Below are 14,243 nucleotides of genomic sequence, written 5' to 3'. Positions count from 1 at the left end.
GGAACTGAACAATTTTTTTCACCTTCATAAACATGTGTATATATGTATATATAAGAAATACATCTTTAAAACTTCATAATGTTTTTTGAGAAATTTTGAGTTATTTTTGAAAAATGTCCAAAGCAGAGAAAAGCAGAAACATTTGCCCTAAAGATGGACAAGAGCATCCCTGAGAACCGGTGATGGTGGAAACATGCCTCCAGTGAGGGCTGTGGGATGGTTTCCAAGGTAAACCAGAGACTGAAGGCCAAGGCTTGTATTTCCTAGTTCTGTTTCTGCTGTTTACTTCCTGCAGAACTTTATGCATTATCTCATAAGAAAAATATAAATAAAGACCTAAATGAGCTAGTTACAAAGTGGTTTTGAATAATTAAAATAATTATGATGCAGAGATAACACTCGTGTATACCAACACCTGGAGAAGGAAATGGCAACCCACTCCAGTGTTCTTGCCTGGAGAATCCCAGGGATGGGGGAGCCTGGTGGGCTGCCGTCTATGGGGTCGCACAGAGTCGGACACGACTGAAGTGACTTAGCAGTAGCAATACCAACACCTGTGAAGGGCTGCAAACATGGAATCTGAATGCTAAAGAGATTTTAGTTCTTTCTTTTAACAGATGAAGAAACTGAGGAACAGAAATGTCAAATGACCCGCCCAGGGTCACACAGTAAATTCCTGCTGTTGGAGATTAGGACATAGGTTTCCTGATGCCATCTAGTACCTAAATTGTAATGTACATGGTACAGTGAAGTCAATGTCCGGTCTAAAAATGGAAAATAAATTAAAAGTAGAGACTTAATTTTTTCCCCTTGTTATGGGTAGAGGGCAAGGAAATTAGTATAGATTTCAAAGCTTAAGTGATAGTAAAAATAATAAGAGACATCAAATAGTGTATTATTTAGTAATAATAATATGGTTAAAAAGACACAGTAAATATTACATGGCAGGCCCTGTGCTTATTATCTCACTTTTTTCCTCATGATATCCCTGTGAGATTGAAATTCTTCTTATCTCCGATTCAGCAAAGAACAAACAGTTTCATGGAAATTTTCCAGTGAGATGGCTTACACTTGTGGGTGGTGGATGAGCTCAATTTTACAGCCTCACTTTGACAAACGCAAACAGATGAGAGGCCTTTCCAAGAACAGAAGCCAGGGATTTAAAACCTGCCGTGGCTGAGGGGGCTGAAGGACCGGATTTGGAGTGTTCTGCAAAGTTAAGTGCATTTATACACCCATTTAATCCCCTAAGCACCCGAAAGACCTGGTTACTAAAAGACCTTGGTTCCATTTTACAGACACGGAAACTGAGAAAAGAGAGATCAAATAACTTGACAGAGGTGGAGATAGGATTTGACCGCAGTTCTATTTCTGATTCCACACTTCTGGCCAGCATGCTCTGCTTCCTCCTGGGCCTCAATTCTTTCATCTAGAAGGCAGGAGTTAAAACACCACTTGTGAGGTTTAAGAGAGGATTACACTGCACAATGGCAGGTAAATGAAAGAGCTATAGCTATTAGGTGCTCTGAGAACACTATTTTTGTGGGGATGAGATGGTAAAGAAACCTTTGTTTGGAACCGTAGAATTTAGAACTTGGAGTCTTCCTAGGAATCTTGGCTAATTTTTTTCCCCTAAATTCTCAATGCTAACATTCTCCACGTTTCCTTGCAGTTTTCCTTCTGCATACATTACTAAAATATGCATGAAACTCCAAGATGCAAATTCAGCTTTCTCATGAAAACCATTACCATTAAAACACTTTGTCAGATTGGTGATGACGGGGGTTAAAATCAAAATAGCAAGCTGGCTCCCAAAGGGTTGTTGTTCCTGTCGACCTTGAGATTCTGAAAGAAAATAATTGAAGCAGGGCCTGTGAAAGGTTCCCACAGAGATTTATGAACAAAACCTTAAACACCTCAGCAGTGCAGCCTGTGTTTAAATCTCTCCATTGTCAGTGACCTCCAAGCAGAAAATCCGAGAGGGGGGTGATTTGAGAGCTCACAGCAGGAGAGACACCATGGTGGGAATGGGAACAGCGTCTGTCTTGCAGAGGCACCTGGACACCTGTACACACAGGGAAGTAAAAGCTCTTGAGTTGAGTTAAAAGGTGAGGGGCCGAGACCTGGTGGGCCACGCATGTTTTTAATGCATTGTCTGTCCCTGTTATCATTTCACGTCTCATCCTTGACCACAGATTCGTCCCCCACTAACATGTATACTCAGACACACGCTTAACTTTTCAAAATAGAATAGTTTGCCCAAAGAGAACTCTGAGACATTTTTTTGTTTAAAACAGTATCCGTTTCTTAGAATTGGTTCTAATCAAAGCCAATGGTGACTTAATATCTTAAAACTGCCTCAGTGAGACATTTCTGAATTTAGTCTACAGGGCATTCACATTTTGGAAAACAGCTAAACCTTCAGCGAGTCACAGTACAGGTAGTTTGTTTCCATTCGGAGAATTGACCTTAAGCTTCATAGTATCAAATCCATTCTATATTTCCCTGTGTTTTTTTCAAGATTTGTTCCAGATAATGCTTCCGTTCTGTTCAGTCACTCAGTCGTGTCCGACTCTTTGCGACCCCATGAATCACAGCACGCCAGGCCTCCCTGTCCATCACCAATTCCCGGAGTTCACTCAAACTCATGTCCACAGAGTCGGTGATGTCATCCAGCCATCTCATTCTCTGTCGTCCCCATCTCCTCCCGTCCCCAATCCTTCCCAGCATCAGACTCTTTTCCAGTGAGTCAACTCGTCGCATGAGGTGGCCAAAGTATTGCAGTTTCAGCTTTAGCATCAGTCCTTCCAATGAACACCCAGGATTGATCTCCTCTAGAATGGACTGGTTGGATCTCCTTGCAGTCCAAGGGACTCTCAAGAGTCTTCTCCAGCACCACAGTTCAAAAGCATGAATTCTTCGGCGATCAGCTTTCTTCACAGTCCTGCTTACATGGTAACAAATACAAATAACCAGTCACCCAGCTGAAGGACTTCCCACAAGGGAATGTGGAAATAAGGATACAGAGACACTGCTGAATTGCTTCCCTGAAATTATTTCCTCAGTCAGTCAGTTCAGTCGCTCAGTCGTGTCCGACTCTTTGCGACCCCATGGACCACAGCAGGCCTCCCTGTCCATCACCATCTTCTGGAGCTTACTCAAACTCATGTCCATTGAGTCGGTGATGCCATCCAACCATCTCATCCTCTGTCGTCCCCTTCTCCTCCCGCCTTCAGTCTTTCCCAGCATCAGGGTCTTTTCCAAGGAGTCAGTTCTTCACATCAGGTGGCCAAAGTATTGGAGCTTCTGCTTCAGCATCAGTCCTTCCAATGGATATTCATGACTGATTTCCTTTAGGATGGACTGGTTGGATCTCCTTGCAGTCCAACAGACTCTCAAGAGTCTTCTCCAACACCACAGTTCAAAAGCATCAGTTCTATGATATCATAGCTGTACCCAAATCCAGCATTTGTGCTCATAGACACACACATAGCGTTCACCCTCAGCCAAATTCACCAACCTATCTGAGTCAGTTCACAGTAAGACTGAGATCCTTATTGTGAAGAAAAGGGAGATGGCAACATACTTTGGTCAGCTCCCTCAGACATCCTCAGAAGCCAACTTCTTCAGCTTTGGCCAAATAGATGTACAGTCAGCTCTCCCTATCCATGGATACGGAACCTACAGATCCGGGGTGCTCACTGTACTACATCATTTCATATGAGGGACTTGAGCATGGCGGAGTCCTGACCCAATCTTCCATGGATACAAGGGATGAATACAGTTACATGGTCACATAAATCCTTTTACAGATGTTTGTTATAAAGAAGTTATCAATTTCCTCTGAAAATCAATTGACAAACAGAGTCACTGGGACTTAAACAAGTTCATTGGTTAAAAAAAAAAAGCCCGTGTGAAAATGGATGGCAGCGATTTCACTCCTAGTTATAAACTCAGACTCCAACACAGGGATTTGAACACTTATTTGTACACAAATGGTCATAGCAACACTCACCACAATAGTCAGAAGAAGGTGGAAACAACCTAAATGTCCATCATGTGATGAACAGATCCGCAAAATGTGATGCCTCACATTGTATATAATTCAGTCTTAAAAGGAATGAAGTTCTGACCCATGCTACAACATGGATGATGTGGGAAACATTCAGACACAGAAGGTCACACATACTGCATGATTCCACTTATATGCATATCCAGAACAGGTGAGTCCATAGAGACAGGAAGCAGATTAATTGTAGCCAGGGTCTGGAAAGGGAGGTGAGAGAATGGGACTTGATGCCTTAAGGGGAATACAATTTCCTTTTTTGGTGGCGGATATTGTTTGAAACTAGGTAGATGTTGAAGCTGAAACTCCAATATTTTGGCCACCTGATGCAAAGAGCTGACTCACTTGAAAAGACCCTGATGTTGGGAAAGATTGAGGGCAGGAGGAGAAGGGGACGACAGAGGATGAGATGGTTGGGTGGCATCACCGACTTGATGGACATGAGTCTGAGTGAACTCCGGGAGTTGGTGGTGGACAGGGAGGCCTGGCGTGCTGCGGTTCATGGGGTTGCAAAGAGTCGGACATGTCTGAGCGACTGAACTGAACTGAGCTGAGAGGTGATAGCTGTACAACATGGGACTGCACCAAACGCCAGCGAACTGTGCACTGTGAAGCGGTCGATTTTGTTATGTGTATCTTAGCTCAACAAATAGAAAAGCCAGGGAATGAGACACAGATCCCACCAGAGAGGAAGGAACTTCGCTGTTCCTGCCTGTGCTGTGTCTCCAGCCCCAAAGCCTCTCTCCCCTCTCGGCAATCTTACTGGTTTGCTTGGATATGCAGCCACTACCACTCAGGTTTCTGTTGCCTGACGTGCAGCAAGCAAAAGCACTGAGTCACCGAGGTTTGTAACAGAGAGAGGGTTTATTCACAAATCAGCTGCATGAGGAGGCAGCAGAATCTGTCTCAGACTCACCTCCTCAGAGGCTGGGGGCTTGGGTATTTATGGCATAAAGCATAAAGAAGCAGTGTGGGCTGAGGCGTGGGCAGTCTGGGGAAGGGGCAGTATTTGTCATTCTGCACAGTCGTGACTAAGCTCCAGGTTTCCCCACATTCAAACATGGAGGCATATAGCATCATCTGAGGGTGGGGTTTTCGGTCCTCTGCCTTCGAGAGGTCACCCGGCAGACACGTGTGCACGCCCAGTTGGAGGGCTGGTGGTTCTAATCAGTCTTAACTAGCTCCGCTTTGAACCAGACACAGCAAACTCCAAGTTCCTGGAAAACAATTTGGGCAAGCATTTCTTGTTTAGGGTATGCTCCGCTTGAGGACATGCAAGCCTTCACCTTGATTCGTGAAGGCAAGGGAGAGGGATTTGACCAACGATTGGCTTCAGTGGCACAGAAGATGAGAAATCTCCATGCCACCCGCTCGTCCAGCTCATCAATGCGCTTCCAGTCAGCTGCCATCCCCAGCCTGGCACTCGTCTTCCACATCCAGTGACAACTGCCCTTGGCTGCTATTCAGAGAGGGTTTGCCAGTAACCATAGACAGTAGCTGGTGAGGGCCTGGAACCCTGCCTTTATCTGGGTACCACTTTGCTCATCCTCACTTTGCCTCAGAACTTCAGGGATCCAAGGAGTTAAAGGGTTTTGGGGTGTCCTTCTTGTTGCCAGAGAAGTCTGACCTATATATAGGGGATTTTCCTGAAACAACAGAACAATTTCAGATTCAAGGAAGTGAGAATAGGATTGTTGTCTTAGCCTGGGTCACCCAGAAAGCAGAGCCTGAGACAGACGCACACGTGCAAGTGGGTTACTCGGGAAATGATCCCACGGAAGAGTGGAGAAGGGCGGAGGGGAACTAGGAACCAGGGAAAAGGGGAAACCAATACACGGATGCATTATCACTTTGGCCCCTGCGACAGGTGCTGCTCGATCTTGCCTGAACTTTCTGAGGAGCCTCCTGCATGGTGTCTTCTTGGGACTACCAGCCTTGATTACAGTAGGGGGAATGTCTGTCCATCTGTATCTGTCCCCACTTGATCAAGGGTGGTCCAGTAGTACTCACATTTCCAAATTGCACATTTGTGAGTGCCCAGATCCTTGGAAGAGAAGCTATGACCATACTAGACAGCATATTAAAAAGCAGAGACATCACTTTACCAACAAACATCCATCTTGTCAATGCTATGGTTTTTCCACTAGTCATGTATGGATGCGAAAGTTGGACTATAAAGAAAGCTGAGTGCTGAAGAATTGATGCTTTTGAACTGTGGTGTTGGAGAAGACTCTTGAGAGTCCCTTGGACTGCAAGGAGATCCAATGAGTCCATCCTAAAGGAAACCAGTCCTGAATATTCATTGGAAGGACTGATGCTGAAGCTGAAGCTCCAATACTTTGGTCACCTGATGCAAAGAGCTGACTCATTGGAAAAGACTCTGATGCTGGGAAAGATTGAAGGCCGGAAGAAAAGGGGATGACAGAGGATGAGATGGTTGGATGGCATCACCAAATCAATGGACATGAGTTTGAGTAAACTCCAGGAGTTGGTGATGGACAGGGAAGGCAGGCCTGGCGTGCTGCAGTCCATGGGGTCGCAAAGAGTCGGACACGACTGAGTGACTGAACTGAACTGAGTGCCCAGCAAGTTCTTGTAGCATCTCACATGCTGGCATCAGAGATTCCCAGGCAGCACAGGACACGTGTGTTGGCAGCACTGGTCTGTTCGGAGCCCTGGCTGGAGCTGTTTTATCAGCAGCAGCTGGAGCAAGGTGGAGGCTCGTGGGACCTGCACTGGCTCGAGGCATGAGTGCCACAAGGGTGTGGGGAGAGCGCCTTAGACTTGGAAGCAAACATCTGAAAGCAGCATCTATGAACCGCTAGCGTACTCCCGCTTGTGTCTCTGCAGTTCTTCACTCCCGCTGGCCAGGCAGCCATCGTCAGCCAAACTCTGCCTTCCAAGCCTCCTTCCAAGCCTCAGGTGTTGACTGGGCACCATCTGTGCGCTAGTTGCTGGGCATCCGGCAGTAAGACCACAACATCCTCGCTCTTAAGAAGCTTACATTCTAGTGGGCAGAGATGGACAACATAAACCACAAAATAAACAAGAGACATGTCAGATTAACTAAGTGTGGGAAGCTGAAGCAGGGTGGTGCGCTGGGGCTGAAGAGCCAGCTTACCTTCTCACTGTTGCTTCGCGGCGTTACACAGGTGGGTGGTTTGCGTCTGGTTCCTGTTTCCAACAGCTCTGTGACTCATTCACGTTTTCTTTAAAAGCGGTTTCAATTCTTCAGTCAGTTCAGTTCAGTTCAGTTCAGTCGCTCAGTCGTGTCCGACTCAGTCAGACACAATTGCACAGTTTTTAAGCCTAACATTTAAAAACAAATTCATGATTCATAAGATCCTATGACACATAATAAGACCAACGATGTCTTTAGAAAAAATGTGAGAATCATTCTTAATTTACTGTTCTCCTTTGCATCTCTCTCCCACACACTCACACACACACTTACACACACATACGCACACACACGCACACACACTGTCACACACACCCGCACACACACGTACACACACTGTCACACGCACACGCACACACCCACTCACACACGCACACACTGTCACACACACCCGCACACACCCACTCACACACGCACACACTGTCACACACACCCGCACACACACTGTCACACGCACACGCACACACCCACTCACACACGCACACACTGTCACACACACCCGCACACACACTGTCACACGCACACACCCACTCACACACACACACACTCTCACACATTCACATGCACACACATGCACGCACGCACACACGCACACGCCAGCTGCACTTCCTGCCATTTCTCAAACCCACTCTCCTTTTCCGGCTCTCCATCCCCACAGCACATGTGGTCCAGGCCTGTGCAGCTTCCGGTTGCCTACCCAAGTTTTGCTTTGCTCTGCAACCTCATTGCCTGGTATCTGGAAGAATTTTCCTTTTTGTACCTTTTACCCACTGGTCTGTGTTATGCCCTCCAGAGTTTCGAGGAATGACTATAGGCAAATATCTAGCTACACAACTGCTTTCCCAGTGAATGACTAGAAGGACACAATACCTTCCCTTCTCCTCTCTCTGGCCTGCGCCTCTCTCATGCCTTACCTTTCTTATTGCATCGTCACTTCCTGATCCTTCTTCCTCCTCGTGACCCAGATCTGAACATACTTCATTGTTTATAAAATGCACTAAAAATTGAACACAGCGTTTCAAACATGGTCTGAGCAAACCACAGTGATTCAGTTTCTTCTTTTGAACGAATGCTCTTTTAAAACAAACCAAAACATATATTTATTTATCTATTTGGCTGCACCAGGTCTTGGCTGTGGCATGCGGGATCTTTAGTTGTGGCGTGCGGGGTCTAGTTCCCTGACCAGCGATCAAACGCAGGTGATGTGCAGTGGAAGCATGGAGTCTTAGCCACTAGATCACCAGGCAAGTCTCGGACTAATGCTTTTATTAAAAATATCGGGTTAGCCAAAAGTTCGTTTGGATGGAAAAATCTGAATGAACTTTTTGGTCAACCCAATATATTTTAAGAGTGAATCTCTGAGCTTTGACAAATAAATACGCCTGTGTAGCCACAAGTCCAAGGTAGAGAACATTCCCATCACTTGAGAAAGTTTTCTCTTGCTCTTTTGAAACCATGTACAAGCCACTGTGTCCTTGTCTTTTGAAGTAAAATGCTGATTCAAGAGTTAATGAATGGGAAATGTGAAGATGGAGAAACAAAGAAGAGCTGTTGGGCTAGGGAACTGGTAACAATTTAGACTATAATTCTGCCACACAACAGAATCACGAAACTCCCAGTTTCCTGAAAGGTATAGCTAAAGGCCTGACACACATTCCGAAGCAGTTTTTACAGGAAGCAGACCACACTCCAGATGAAAAGAGCTGACCACAAAAACATAGACGCTAAACTAGTTGAAACCAGAAGGCTGATGATGCTTGAAACTTCACCTTGATGCCAACCAATCCAAGAACTCCCCACGAGCTGATCACGCCCCGCTCCTTGAACACTAAAACTCCTCTCTCTTCTCTCCAGAGTGGGTCACCCAGTCTTCAGGGCCTTAGCCCGCTGTGGTCCCGTTGGCCTGGCAAAGCAATTAAAGCTTCTCTTTTCTACTTCACCCAAAACTCTGTCTCCATGTTTCTGTTCATCGCTGGTGAGCAAAGGCCAAGTTTTGGCAACACTTTCTTAGTCCAATCTTACCAACAGTAGCAACCACTATTCTGATTTCTCCCACTGTAGATTAGTTTTGCTAAACCAGAATTTCCTACAAATAGAATCACAGAGAATGGACTCTTCCGTGACTGGCTGCTTTCAGTCAACATAATGCAATTGAGCTTCATCCGTGTTGTTATGGACGTTGGTAGCTAGCTCCTTCCTACTGTTGAGTAGTGTTCCACCGAATGGTAGTACCATAGTTTGTTTATCTATTCTCCTGCTGACAGTCATCTGTGTTGTTTTCAGTTTGGGGCGATAATGAATATAACTTTTATACACATGTAGCTTTATTGACTTTTGTTTTTATCTATCATTTTTTATCTGGGCTTTTATTTACCCAGAAGTGGAATTTCTGTATCATAATGTAGGCGAATATTTAAATTGATAAGAAATTAACAAATAATTTTCTGAAATGGTTGTGCCAGCCATGTATGAGAGTTACAGTCCGTTGCTCCACATTCTTGCTAACATTTAGTATTATAAGTTATTTCATTTTTTCATTTTAACCATTCTTATGGATGGAAGTGGTCACTGTGGTTTTAATTTGAATTCACTCATGAACTTGTCTTTCATATGCTTATTGACGCTTCATATATCTTCTTTTACAAAGTGCTTGGTGAAGCCTTTTGCTCATTTTTATTGAGTTGTCTTTTTATTACTCAATTATAGGAACTCTTGATAGTAACTAGATATAGAAATATATATACTGTGAATATTTCTCTTTGTGTGTGGCTTACCTTTTCATTTTCTTAATGGTGTCTTCTGAGGAACAGAAATGGCAAATTTTTATAAAGTTCAATGTAAGCTTTTTCTTTTATATTTAATGATTGTTTTGTCTAACACATTTTAGCAAAAATATTCTCTTACATTTTATTCTAGAAGCTTTATATTTTCAGTTTTTTTTGTTCAGGGCAATCCATGATCTAATGAGTCAGTTCTTCGCATCAGGTGGCCAAAGTATTAGAGCTTCAGCATCAGTCCTTCCAATGAATATTGAAGACTGATTTCCTTTAGGATTGACTGATTTGTTCTCCTTGCAGTCCAAGGGACTCTCAAGAGTCTTCTCCAACACCACAGTTCAAAAGCATCAGTTCTTCAGAACTCAGCTTTCTTTATAGTCCAACTCTCACCTGCATACATGACTACTGGAAAAACCATAGCTTTGACCATATGGACCTTTGTCAGCAAAGTAATGTCTCTGCTTTTAAATACACTGTCTAGTTATGTCATAGCTTTTCTTCCAAGAAGCAAGTGTCTTTTAATTCCATGGCTGCAGTCATCATCGGCAGTGATTTTGGAGCCCAAGAAAATAAAGTTTGTTACTGTTTCCATTGTTTCCCCATCTATTTGCCATCAAGTGGTGGGACTGGATGCCATGATCTTAGTTTTCTGAATGTTGAGTTTTAAGCCAGCTTTTTCATTCTCCTCTTTCACATTCATCAAGAGCCTCTTTAGTTCCTCTTCTATTTCTGCCAAAAAGGTGGTGTCATCTGCATATCTGAGGTTGTTGATATTCCTCCCAGCAATCTTGTTTCCAGTTTGTGAGTCATCCAGCTGGCATTTCTCATGATGCACTCTGCATAGAAGTTACATAAGCGGGGTGATAATGTACAGCCTTGTACTCCTTCCCCAATTTTGAGCCAGTCTGTTGTTCTATGTCTGGTTCTAACTGTTGTTTTTTGACCTGCATATAGATTTCTCAGGAGGCAGGTAAGGTGGTCTGGTATTCCCATCTCTTTAAGAATTTTCTGCAGTTTGTTGTTAATAATATATATATAAATCACAAGATAGCCCTAACTCTTATAATACCTGCAGTTTCATCGTCAAAAATGCTCCACACAAATGGGGCACCGACCAATGAATGCATAAAGAAGATGTGAGACATATATACAATGGAATATTATTCAGCCATAAAAAAGAATGAAATAATGACATTTGCAGCATCATGGATGGACCTAGAGATTATCATACTAAATGAAATAAGTCAGAAAGAGAAAGACAAATATCATATTATATCACTTATATGTGGAGTCAAAAAATGGCACCAATGAATATATCTACCAAATAGAAACACACTCACAGACATAGAGAAAAGACTTGTGGTGGCCAAGGGGAAGGGGGGGTGGGGAGGGATGGACTGGGAATTTGAGATTAGCAGATGCAAACTACTATATATGGAATGGATACATAACAAGGTCCTACTGTATGGTATAGGGAACTGTTTTCAATATCTTGTAATAAATCACAATAAATAAGAAAAATAATATATATTTACATGTATATACATATATATACATAATGTATATATATGCATTTTAACCACTTTGCTATACCACAAAAATGAATGCAACACTATAAATCAATTATACTTCAATAAAATAAAACTTTAAAAAGGCATCAACTCACTTTCTTGGGTGAAAGCCATATGTGATTATTTGCTCAGTCCTCTCTCTCCCTGTTAATTCCTTTTCTCCTTCCCTAGTTGTATAACAGCAGAAAGTAAGATATCAAAATCCCTCTCCCCTGTTCCCAACCAAAATAACAGAAATCCTGAATCATAGCACCCCAAGGCTCAAATACTAAATCTGATTTCTTCTCCATCTACTCCAGAAAGAAGTAGATGGTTTCTGCAGAGAAAGTGACTGGAAGAGATATAAGATCTTGCGTGAAACCCTGTGTCTCCTAGGGAATCTTCAAGGGTCAACTGAAATCATGCACAGAGGCAGTTGGTTTCTGATCGCTGCATATGTCACCTTGGGACATACATGTTCGCAGCCTGGATGAACAGGAAAGAAAACACCAGATGTGCGAGAGTGGTGCAGAAGGGTGGGTAAAAGGACATTAGAATTAAACCTGACCTTTCTCCTTGCTCCAAAGGAAGAGACAATCCTAATGCTACAGAGATTTATTTGCACTAACAAGCTCTTATTTCAAAATGCAATTACCCATGGGATGATTAAGCCTGCATCATTGGCGACTGCATTAAACACAATTAAGTCCTCTGCAATCAGATTCATTATTTGGGGGCAGGGGGAAAAAATAATTCCAGTTACAAAGAGATGGAAAAGAAAATTATCTAGGGCACAATTTCCCACATCTGCTGCATAAGATCTATCAGAAAACCTTCTAAAAAACACAGATTCCCTTTTCCTTCTCCGCACCTCAAACCAGCTCTGAATCAGGAAAGACTGATGTAGGGGCTAGGACTAAATATGATAAAAACTTCCTGGGTTGTCTGATGCTGGCAGCCCAGGAATGAGCATTGAGGAAGCACAGGTCTTGGACGCTGGTTTGCTGCCTTGACCAAAGTTCAGTCTGATCTTCAGCTTGACAGACGTTAAACTTGACATAGCGCTGATGCTGATTGAGACTGATCCACCTACAACATGATGTACTCTGCATATAAGTTAAATAAGCAAGGTAACAATATACAGCCTTGACGTACTCCTTTTCCTATTTGGAACCAGTCTGTTGTTCCATGTACAGTTCTGACTGTTGCTTCCTGACCTGCATGCAGGTTTCTCAAGAGGCAGGTCAGGTGGTCTGGGATTCCCATCTCTTTCAGAATGTTCCACAGTTGATTGTGATCCACACAGTCAAAGGCTTTGGCATAGTCAATGAAGCAGAAATAGATGTTTTTCTGGAACTCTCTTGCTTTCTCCATGATCCAGCGGATGTTGGCGATTTGATCTCTGGTGCCTCTGCCTTTTCTAAAACCTGCTTGAACATCTGGGAGTTCACGGTTCACATATTGCTGAAGCCCGGATTGGAGAATTTTGAGCATGACTTTACTAGCGTGTGAGATGAATGCAATTGTACAGTAGTTTGAGCATTCTTTGGCATTGCCTTTCTTTGGGATTGGAATGAAGACTGACCTCTTCCAGTCCTGTGGCCACTGCTGAGTTTTCCAAATTTGCTGGCATATTGAGTGCAGCACTTTCACAGCCATCATCTTTCAAGATTTGAAATAGCTCAACTGGAATTCCATCACCTCCACTAGCTTTGTTCGTAGTGATGCTTTCTAAGGCCCACTTGACTTCACATTCCAAGATGTCTGGCTCTAGGTCAGTGATCATGTTATCGTGACTATCTTGGTCGTGAAGATCTTTTTTGTACAGTTCTTCTGTGTATTCTTGCCACCTCTTCTTAATATCTTCTGCTTCTGTTAGGTCCATACCATTTCTGTCCATTATTGAGCCCATCTTTGCATGAAATGTTCCCTTGGAATCTCTAATTTTCTTGAAGAGATCTGGAACAACAGACTGGTTCCAAATAGGAAAAGGAGCACGTCAAGGCTGTATATTGTCACCTTGCTTATTTAACTTACATGCAGAGTACATCATGAGGAATGCTGGGCTGGAAGAAGCACAAGCTGGAATCAAGATTGCTGGGAGAAATATCAATAACCTCAGATATGCAGATGACACTACCCTTATGGCAGAAAGTGAGGAGGAACTCAAAAGCCTCTTGAGGAAAGTGAAAGAAGAGAGTGAAAAGGTTGGCTTGAAGCTCAACATTCAGAAAACAAAGATCATGGCATCTGGTCCCATCACTTCATGGGAAATAGATGGAAAAACAGTGGAAACAGTGTCAGACTTTATTTTTTGGGGCTCCAAAATCACTGCAGATGCTGATTGCAGCCATGAAATTAAAAGACGCTTGCTCCTTGGAAGGAAAGTTATGACCAACCTAGATAGCATATTAAAAAGCAGAGTCATTTCTTTGCCAACCAAGGTCCGTCTAGTCAAGGCTATGGTTTTTCCCGTGGTCATGTATGGATGTGAGAGTTGGACTGTGAAGAAAGCTGATCGCCGAAGAATTGATGCTTTTGAACTGTGGTGTTGGAGAAGACTCTTGAGAGTCCCTTGTACTGCAAGGAGATCCAACCAGTCCATTCTGAAGGAGATCAGTCCTGGTGTTCATTGGAAGGACTGATGCTAGGCTGAAACTGCAATACTT

At 43.4% G+C, this 14,243-nt stretch overlaps 1 long non-coding RNA gene across 2 annotated transcripts in view; it reads left to right on the top strand.

The window, feature by feature from the left end:
• The window catches only part of LOC148775212 (uncharacterized), a 70,397-nt gene extending 57,735 nt beyond the window's left edge, over positions 1 to 12,662 (top strand). Inside the window, exons 3-5 of one of the 2 annotated variants that reach the window (XR_016039328.1) lie at positions 1,024 to 7,218; positions 8,373 to 8,491; positions 11,895 to 12,662. This is a non-coding gene — a long non-coding RNA (uncharacterized LOC148775212). The remainder of the gene's footprint in view (positions 1 to 1,023; positions 7,219 to 8,372; positions 8,492 to 11,894) is intronic. The other variant, XR_016039329.1, reaches the window with a different exon arrangement.
• Positions 12,663 to 14,243: the final 1,581 nt, after the last annotated feature.

The sequence above is a fragment of the Moschus berezovskii genome, chromosome 16 (genome assembly GCF_049115385.1).
Source record: "Moschus berezovskii isolate FMDL1 chromosome 16, NW_MosBer_1.0, whole genome shotgun sequence".
Taxonomy (NCBI): domain Eukaryota; kingdom Metazoa; phylum Chordata; class Mammalia; order Artiodactyla; family Moschidae; genus Moschus; species Moschus berezovskii.
The sequence above is the reverse complement of the archived record's forward strand: the minus strand, read 5'-3'. Positions and strand labels throughout refer to the sequence as shown.